The sequence below is a fragment of the Mastomys coucha genome, unplaced genomic scaffold, assembly GCF_008632895.1.
Source record: "Mastomys coucha isolate ucsf_1 unplaced genomic scaffold, UCSF_Mcou_1 pScaffold23, whole genome shotgun sequence".
Lineage (NCBI taxonomy): Eukaryota > Metazoa > Chordata > Mammalia > Rodentia > Muridae > Mastomys > Mastomys coucha.
In genome coordinates this window covers 62,317,924-62,327,134 of record NW_022196906.1, presented here as the reverse complement: position 1 = coordinate 62,327,134, position 9,211 = coordinate 62,317,924, and the positions used below count along the sequence as shown (strand labels likewise).

The following is a 9,211-nucleotide window of genomic DNA, read 5'->3' as shown; positions in this document are numbered from 1 at the left end:
AGTGAGGCCTAGAAGCTTACATCCAACAAGAAGGCCTAGAAGTTGTGGTAATGGTAAACAACACTAAGTTGATGGATATGCATGCTGGAGGAAATTTCACTATCAATAGAGAAATTAAATACCAAGGATTGGGAACTAGTGCCTCCATAGGCCTTAGTGTAGGAGACGCAGCTACAGGCGCTTCTGCCCTAGTTTTGCTAGGCCAAAAACATGGATAAAGATTTGCTGTGTCTTCCAGTGACCCTAGTTCCTCAGTTGACCTTGCTAACTCCAGAGGAGTATTTGAGCTGGAATAACCCCTCAGATTATCAGAATGAAGTGAGCTGTTTTCCTCCCCTCAGTGGCCGGCGCCTCCTTGGTAACCTCTGTTGTGACTGCTGGTTTGGCTGGGAAGGGCTTTAGCCTATTCTCTTCTCACCACCAAATTATCCCGACAATTTGCATTGGCAGTGGAAGCCTCCACTGAATCATTAGCTTCTTTACAGAGACAACTTCCCTCGTCCAAGTTGCCTTACAGAATCGATGAGCACTTGATTTGCTGACCACTGAGAAGGGTGGCACCTGTTTATTTTTGAAAGAAGAATGCTGTTTTTATGTAAATGAGCTCAGCCTAGTGGAGACTCCGGTCCAACAGTTACACAAACTTCATTTGGAGCTCCAGAGAAAACAGTTTTCAGCTGCTGCCGATAATTGGTGGAAGTCCTCCATGTTCACCCTCTTGATATTTCTCCTCGGACTTTTAATAAGCACTTTATTAGTAGTAGCTTTGGGGCCTTTCATTTTTAACAAAATTACTGATTTTATAAAGCAGCAGATTGATTCCATGGCATCAAGACCCTTACAAATTCCTTATCATAGGCTTGATTTGGCTGATAGAGGCCTTGCTGAACCTGAGGTGGATCATTCTCCTTTAGGATTCAGACCTGTGCATACTGGTTCTGGAAAAAAATGAATCCAGTATGGGCACCAACGTGGGCTGGGAGGCTTAAGCACCGCAGGGGAAGGTCCCACGCAGACCGTCTCTGAATTCTCCGTGAGACAAACCTGGTTTGCAAGGAAGTTGGTATCTGTTCTTTAACCTTATCCTAAGGAATTTCAAAGGCTCTGCCTCCCCTCCCCAAAAGATACCAAGAGCCATGACTGTGGGACATACTGGTAATCTGACCCACGGGAGGAATCAGGTCAATACTCTCCCCGCTGGTTAACACCCACTCATCCAAGGATGAGGCAACTATTGATCACCTCGGTAGTTTGTTCCTTAAGACATCATATTTAAAAATAATAAAGAGGGAGAAGATGCCTGGAGCCATGGCCTTAACCATGGCCTTGTGGAAATTTACTAGCTTACACATACAGCCCTGAGAGAACTTGTATAGTCTAACAGTAAGAATGTGTGGGTGTGGAGGACACTGTGACAGCTGGTTCCAGAGACTGAAGATTGCCACCTGGCCTTCGGAAAGCCCTGCGGCTCTTCCCCCCTCGTTGAAGCCTCCTCTTGTTTATGCTTATATTGCCATCCCTGAAGTAAAGTTTTCAGAGCTTGATCAGAAACCTGTCTTGCTCTCATTCTTCGTATCTCTGGTCCCGCCTCAGTCTCTCTCCCCTGCCCTAAGGTCCCTACTGAATGCCCCGCAGGTCGGGGTACTCTCATAAAAGCCTTTCTTTCCCAAGACCCACCTCACAGGTTCTGGCCGTCAGGAAGAAGGAAGCACGGGAGGAGGGATCTGGACCTGATAAACTTTTCATCCTCCAAGACCCTTCAACAGCTGTTCTGTTATTCCAGAACTTCATCCTCCAAATCTCCCTACCCTAGCACCCATGGCCCTGCCAGAGCCGGTACTGGTTCCAGGATCCTCAGCCCATACGAGACCGGGGCCATTGCACCCTCCACTTTACCGGAGGGAGGAGCAGGAGGAGGCCTTAGAGCCACCTCCCCTCATACCATGGTGGCTCTCCCACTAAGGGCACATGGACCTCTGAAAAAAGGCAATCAGGCTATGCAATATTGGGTCTGCTCTTTGGCTGACTTGTGTAACTGGAAGGCCCAGCCCCTAACCCCCCTTTTCCAAGCAGCCAGTTAATCTCTTTGAGACTTTTAGTTATAATGCAGGAAGCTAGAAAGAATACCCCCTCAGACACGGTCACACCATCCATTGACCAGGTTGTTGTGGACAGGGGCCTCTCTCTGATTACACCTGACTGGGACTTTAAAAGCCTACCACCAGATTCCACTGGCAGGTCTCAAGGGGGCCACATGACAACCCACAAATTTGACCAAGGTATGTGAGGTTAAGCAGAGACCAGCTGAGTCGCCTGCAGCCTTTCTAGAGAGGCTCATGGAGGCATTTCACCAATATGCACCCTATGACCCCAGCAGCAAAGAGCATAAAACTACTGTGACGATGGCTTTTCTAGACCAGGCTAGTAGAAATTTTAGGGAAAAGCTTCAGAGGCTAGAAAGACAAGATAAGCCATTGAGGGATTTAGTGCAGGTTGCTGAGAAAGTCTACCATTAGACAGAGAAAGAAGAGCAGAGAAAGAGAAAAAAAAGCATCAGGGAAGGAATCTACAGAGAGTCTGTACTTACTACTTAGTACTTAGGGAAAGCAGAGAAGAGAGACTCCAACCATAGAGACAGAAAACCCTTTGAAAAGGACCAGTGGGTATACTGCAAGGAGAGAGGCCAATGGGCTCGAGAGTATCCTAACAAATGGAAGCTGGGAGCAGGAAGTCCCAAGCCTTGGGAAAAGCACCCCAGAAGGCAAAGGTCTTAGCCCTGGGTGAAGACAGTGATTAGGGGAGATAGGGTTTGGACCCCCTCCCTGAACCCAGTATAACTCTTGAGGGCGGAAGGGAAGCCCACTCAATTCTTGGATATAGGGGCTCAACACTTCGTCCTCCAAACCTATGGCGCCATTTCCAAGAAAAGATCTTGGGTCCCAGAAGCCACTGGCACCAAAATGTATTCATGAACAACCTGTCGAACATTGGACCTAGGGATGGGCCAGGTATCCCATTCATTTAGGGTCGCCCCAGACTGTCCCTATACTCTGTTGGGGCGAGATATACTCTCCAAAATGGGGGCCCAGATACACTTCTCCTTTTGCTGGCCCAAAAGGAGAGAGACACCTCTCAGACTGACCCTGCCGAAAGCCAAGGCTGCCTGGTTTACAGATGGGAGCAGTTTTCTCCATGAAGGTCAGAGACAAGAAGGTGCTGCTGTGGTGGACTGCACAAATATCTGGGCAGAACCTCTACTCCCTGGCATGTTGACACAGAAAGTGGAGCTAATTGCCCTCACCAGGGCCTTGGAACTTGGAGCCAGCAAGAAAAATTAGCATCCATCCGGATAGCAGGTATGCTTTTGCCACAGCCAATGTCCACAGGTCTATGTGCCGAGAGAGGACTCTTTCACATTAGAGGAAATAAATAGGAAATCTTGGACCTTTTGGATGACCTAACGAATCCAGCAATGAATTCGTTGCCCAGGACCTCAGAAGAGAAGAGACTCAAGTGTTCCAGGATAATAACCAGACAAATCAAATGGCTCAAAAGTGACTCTGCAGGAGCCTCTCCTGGTTATGGGTCTGCAAGAAACACCTGCTTGGAAATGGGAACGGACTAAGATGGCTTCACTTAAATATATACATATATATATTCCTCAGGTTCTGGGCCAGAGAGATAGTAGAACAGTGTAAGGTATGCCAGCAAGTGAATGCTTATGCAGCCAAGAGTAAACAGGGCAAAAGACCTAGGGGAGAACAGCCTGGAGTTTATCGGCAGATTGATTTTACAGAAGTTAAGCCAGGAAAATATGGTTACAAATACCTTCTAGTGTTTGTAGATACTTTTTCTGGATGGGTTGAGGCTTTCCCCACCAAACAGGAAACAGCTACCATGATAGCTAAGAAGATATTAGAAGAAATATCCCAGAGGTTCATAGTGCCCAAAGTAATCAAATTGGACAATGGTCCTGCTTTTGTCTCTTAAGGTAAGTCAGGGATTGACAGAGATACTGGGAACTAATTGGAAGCTCCATTGTGTGTACTGTCCCCAGAATTCAGGGAAGGTAGAGAAAATAAACAGAACCCTACAAGAGACTGTGACTAAATTAGAGACTGGCTCAGACTGGTTGGTGCCCCTCCCCTTGACCCTGAACACCCCCTACCATTTTAACTTGACCCCTTTTGAGATCTATATAAAGGCTCACCAGACAGGGTGCGCGTAGTTGTTCTCTCTCTCCACCAGCAGGGCGACCCCAACACATTCCTCTTGCTTTTTGCATTGATTCCCGGCTCTGTGTTGTTCACTCAGGGAGTCCCTGGTAAGCTAAGGCTCACCAGAGTCTTGAGTCTGTTGCCAAAAAAAAAAAAAAAAAAAAAAAAATTTGCCCCAGGAAAGGTCCATTCTGCTAGTCGATGTGGGGATCCAGAGTTGGGGTTAGGGCAGAACTGTTTTTTTTTTTATCCAACAGAAGAAAAGCTATGCTCATGAGAGCTAGCTAGCATGGGGTAGAGTTCCATGCCACTCTCAGCAGCCAGCCTGTCTCCTGGGACTGTGGGGTTTCCATAGGAGAGCTGTGGCAGCTCATGAGAGCAAACTTCAAAATGGGTGTCACACTGGGATGACCAACCAGTCTCTATAAACGTTGGCTTCCATGGGAGAATTAGTGATTACTCAGCCTAGCACATTGTGCAAGCTATAAAAACTCAGCAAATCCATGATGACTTCAAAGCATGCTTATACAGTAAAAGAAGGGAATTTGAATGAAGTTAAATATAGAGAAGGTAGTAATTTAATTTATATAAAAAGCAAAGGGATAAAAATATATTTATCCACAGTGATATTCATCTCCAAAAAGAGAAAGTGAAAGAAATGGGAATTGATATTTTTTTCAAGGATACATAGATAACTCCAAGCCTTTAATATCAATATGTGGGAGACAAAGGACAGGTAGATTTCTTATGAGTCAGAGGCCAGGCTAATCTACAGAGCAAATCCAAGTTAGTCTGGCTACAGAGACGCCCTATCTCAATAAATGATAATTGTTTTAATTTTTTTAAATTATCAAAATGAAGGTGATTGTAAGTTCAGTAATTGTAATGATACTATAAATCCTCTGAGAAAGATGAAAATAGAGCACATCTAAATAAAAAAGGGACTGCCAAATTAAACCAGCCTATACTTTTGATAACTTTGGGTTGCTGGACCAAGGACATGCTTTTTGAGAAGAAGGCTTTTTATTTGTGTTAACAGAAAAAAAGAAAAGGAAAAAAGAAAAGGCTTTTGATTCCTTTCAAAGAAATAAGGATCAGATGTGATAGAGAAAGGGCCCCTGAAGATCTTGGCTGCTAACAGGAAAGAAAAAAAAAAGCAAGAAAACCAAACATGATGAGTAACATAATTTGCAGATCCTTCTACATGAGACTAGCTCTAAAACTGATTGAGACATAAAAAATGTCTCTAGCCAGAACTTCAGCTATACATAGCCTAGCATATAGGCTTAGATTTTTAAAAACCTACCCTTTAATACGGGTTTTTAAATGTTCTAACCTCTCTTCTAGCCTACCACCCAACAGAGGTAGTGGGAAGGAAAGGTTAATTAGGGCCAAGTAGGGTGTGGACCTGTTTAGAAATAGGTTTTTGGAACGATTCCAATCTTCATTGTCAGGATATCAGCAGTTCAGTTCACGTAAATCAGCAGTAGTTACTCGATCCACTCTCAAACACTATTTACAAATCAGCAATGACAGTTTGATCTAGAAGAAACCACGAGGCTCTGCCAATTAGCCTGAGTCCATGGAAGCCACCAGAAGTCACCAGAACACCACCAGACATTCTTTGGTCTGTTTCTCTCTATGAAGTCATGACAAATGAAAAGTCAGTGGAGAAGTGAAGGTGAACCAATGCCACAGTGTTGTCAGCAAAGACCTGGTGTCAGCAAAGCCCAACAAAGACCAGCAAAGAGTGGCAAAGCAAATCAACACCACAGTGCCATCCACTGTCTTTTGGGTTATATTTATACCCTTTTTCAAACACCATGTTTTCTCTCAAGTGTGTGTTCTAGCAAAACATCACATACCCTTTTTTCTAGGTAGCTTCCAGAAAAACACCATGTGCCTGTTTGACACAATTGAGTCTCAAAACAAAAACAAAAACAAAATTTCCATTTCAAATGGATCTTGTCAGCTAAAGTCCTCAGAATTCACCATGCCATCCTTTCATATGGCATGCATTAAAGTTTATATTACAATTTGGTTATATGATCAAACTAACTCCTAAACAAAGACAGTTGTTTTTCACCTGCTCAAGGAGCAAAAGTTCATCCTTAACTGATTTGCACACTCTGCAAATACATATACACCATACAAATGTCTTTACAGAACTAAAAATTGGTTGTAAGGCTTGTATATTGCAGAATGAAACACCAGGAGGACAGCCCTGACAGGATTCACCCATGAGTATCTTGGGATGCACAGACCTGCTGTTCCAGCTCCTCAAACTGATGCTGATTCCAGAGGCATCCTTTCAGAACAGAAAAGACTGCTAATTCCAGATGACTTTGGTTCATCCAGCCTTTCAGACTGTTCCAGTCAGAACTTCAGTTCAGCCCTGAACTTAGCAACACATAGTGACTGGACAACAAATGATGCCAGCTAGATTTCTTTTGACTTAAACATTTTTCCAATATCCTTTTGGGCCCCAAACAATAATTCTTCAATTCATCATGAAGGAACTATAAGAAGGCCGTTGTCCCACTCCCTTAAGTTGGGGAGTATGGTTTCAGTCATTTTATAAACATGTTGTCATTTTAGGAGATTTACAAAATGATTATGGTCTTGGAGATGGAGGAAACAAAATAAGAAGGTTAGGCTCAGGGATTTCTAGTTTTCCTTTCCAATTCTTTATCCTTCCTTAGACAAAGGGTGTGGGCTGAAAAGAAAAAGGAGGGATATAGAAATATTATAAGAAATTAGACAAATAGGGGTAGATTATTGAACTTATTCTTAAACCAAAAAATATTTTGAGGCCATAATCTTACATTGGTACAGAAGTTGTATATTGATACAAAAATAAGGTTATATTTTGTTACAATAGTACAGAACTTTGTATACTGATACAGGTTCAAGGTTTTCAATGGTATAAATCTTTGTATGTTGATACAAAATTTAAGATTTTCTTACAACATATTATAGATATGTTTTAATTCTTGGATAGGCATTGCATCTATACTACTCAAATATATAAGGTTTAGTTCCAATTCTTTTAATAGCTGCTGTTACAAGTTGTTTAGGATGATTAAATAATGCAAGTCAATAATCAACCAATTACTCAAACTCAGTCAGGTTATATACTAGTCTGGATTATCACAAAAATATACATCCTGAGCTGTACAGATAATAGGTAGCTGGAGACAGGCAGTGTTTGCTATGAAAAAATGGTCTTCAAAAGTGTCAGAGATTCATGGAATATGGCATTTAAAGTTAATAAAAGATCTTAGGATTATGAGGTAGATCTGTTCCTGACACTATCCTCATTGTCCTTCAAAATATATGTGCATCAATAACCTCAATGTGGAGTTGCTTCAATTATGACAAACTAGCCACTGGGCAAGAAATGTCCTAATTTTATCTACAGACAAAATACTGTTAAAAAGGACAAATAGATGCAGGATAGTCAACTTCTAAGCTCTACCAAGACAGAGTAAGCTAGTCTTTCATAATTTCTGCTTGACTTAAAGTCTTTCAGATGGGTCAGAAGGCTGAAGGTAAATGCTCCAAAATTATAAAGAATACTGGGGACTGTCTAGGAAGTTGGCTGTCTCTGCCATTTATTTAATTTTTGGAAGCTGTGTTCCTGTGCTTTCTTCATATTCAAATAATATTTGTTCTCATATCTCTGATGAAGTTGAAGACAAAATATAGTCTCATGATTAAAGTTGTTTAACATTTAGGAGAATGTTCTAAGTCTAAGATGATGTTTTTAGGTTATTAATTCAAGTTAAGATAAAAGTTGATTTAGATATAAAATTCCAAACTCACCAAGATAGGATAGGTAGAATACTTTATCTAAATTGCCAAATATAAGTGGACCAGACATTATAAATATATATCAAACATAGTTTTCATAATTGTTTTATAATTGTTGTATTTGAAACAAAAAGAGCCTTTTATTGGACTAAAAAAGAAATGTAGAGAGAAAATTTTGAGTATTGTATGGATGCATCACCTGTCAATTAAAAAGCCTACGGCTTAGGCAAGAAATAGAAGTAGGACATCTAGGAGGAGAAAGAATTCTGGGGAAGAGAAGGCAGGAAGGTCACTGAAAAGAGGTGAGTAGATGGATGCATGATATCTGAGCACAGATAATCAGCAATGTGGCAGAGTATAGGTTAAAATAGTTGGGTTATTTCAGTTATAGTCTACTCAAAATAGAGCCTAGCTATATGGCCAAGTTATATGAAAATGTATTTTGAGTGAGGATAGGGCTGAGAGGAAGAACCAGGTTTAACTACAATTCATATACATAAAATCAAAATCCTTCTGTTCTTCTGTTCTTTTAAACAAGATCTGTGTATTCATAGTATGACATAGTCCAATGAATAGTATGACATAGTCCATTGAGTTCCCCTTGTGTAGCATCAGATGGCATTCCAAGAGGATTAGGCAAATAAGGAGCTAATCTAAAATGGTCTCAAACTTATGATTCCCCTGCCTCAGCATCCCCAGATGGGATTACAAGGGTGAGCTTCCTTGTGTACTTTCTAGCTTCATGTTCTGTTCCCCTAAGCACTGCAGGGATTGACTGATAATCCCCAAATTTCCAAGATTTGAGCCATTTCTCTTGGAATGCCATTTGATGCTGCATGAGGCAATAAATCATCTGCTTTATACTATGATTCCCAAACTTCTGGGACTGTAAAATTTTGGAAAATATCCACACATTTTGTAAGGAAGCTACTGCATGAAGACGACACTAAAAGATGCAAGTTATGTGCCATGAAAGTACACTAAGAGAGCAGTGGGCCAGTGGTGGAAGAGCATCCCTTTATTCCCATCATCCTGGAGGCAGATACAGGTGGGTCTTTGTGGATTTCAGGCAAGCTACACAGTGAGACCCTATCAGATATAGATAGAGGGAGAGGGGGAGAGGGAAAGAGACGGAGAAAGAGGGAGGGGGAGAGAGGGAGAAAGAGGGAGGGAGGGAGAGG

The 9,211-nt window shown here is 41.9% G+C and overlaps 1 long non-coding RNA gene across 3 annotated transcripts in view; it reads right to left on the bottom strand.

Moving 5' to 3' along the window:
• Positions 1-534: 534 nt before the first annotated feature.
• LOC116071953 overlaps positions 535-9,211 on the bottom strand; it is a 23,479-nt gene continuing 14,802 nt past the window's right edge. Inside the window, exons 2-4 of one of the 3 annotated variants that reach the window (XR_004111252.1) lie at positions 6,482-6,933; positions 4,211-4,353; positions 535-1,044 (exon numbers count right to left, since the gene is read on the bottom strand). This is a non-coding gene — a long non-coding RNA (uncharacterized LOC116071953). Of the gene's footprint in view, positions 1,045-4,210; positions 4,354-6,481; positions 9,197-9,211 lie in introns of those variants that run through there. The other 2 variants (XR_004111251.1, XR_004111250.1) reach the window with 2 other exon arrangements.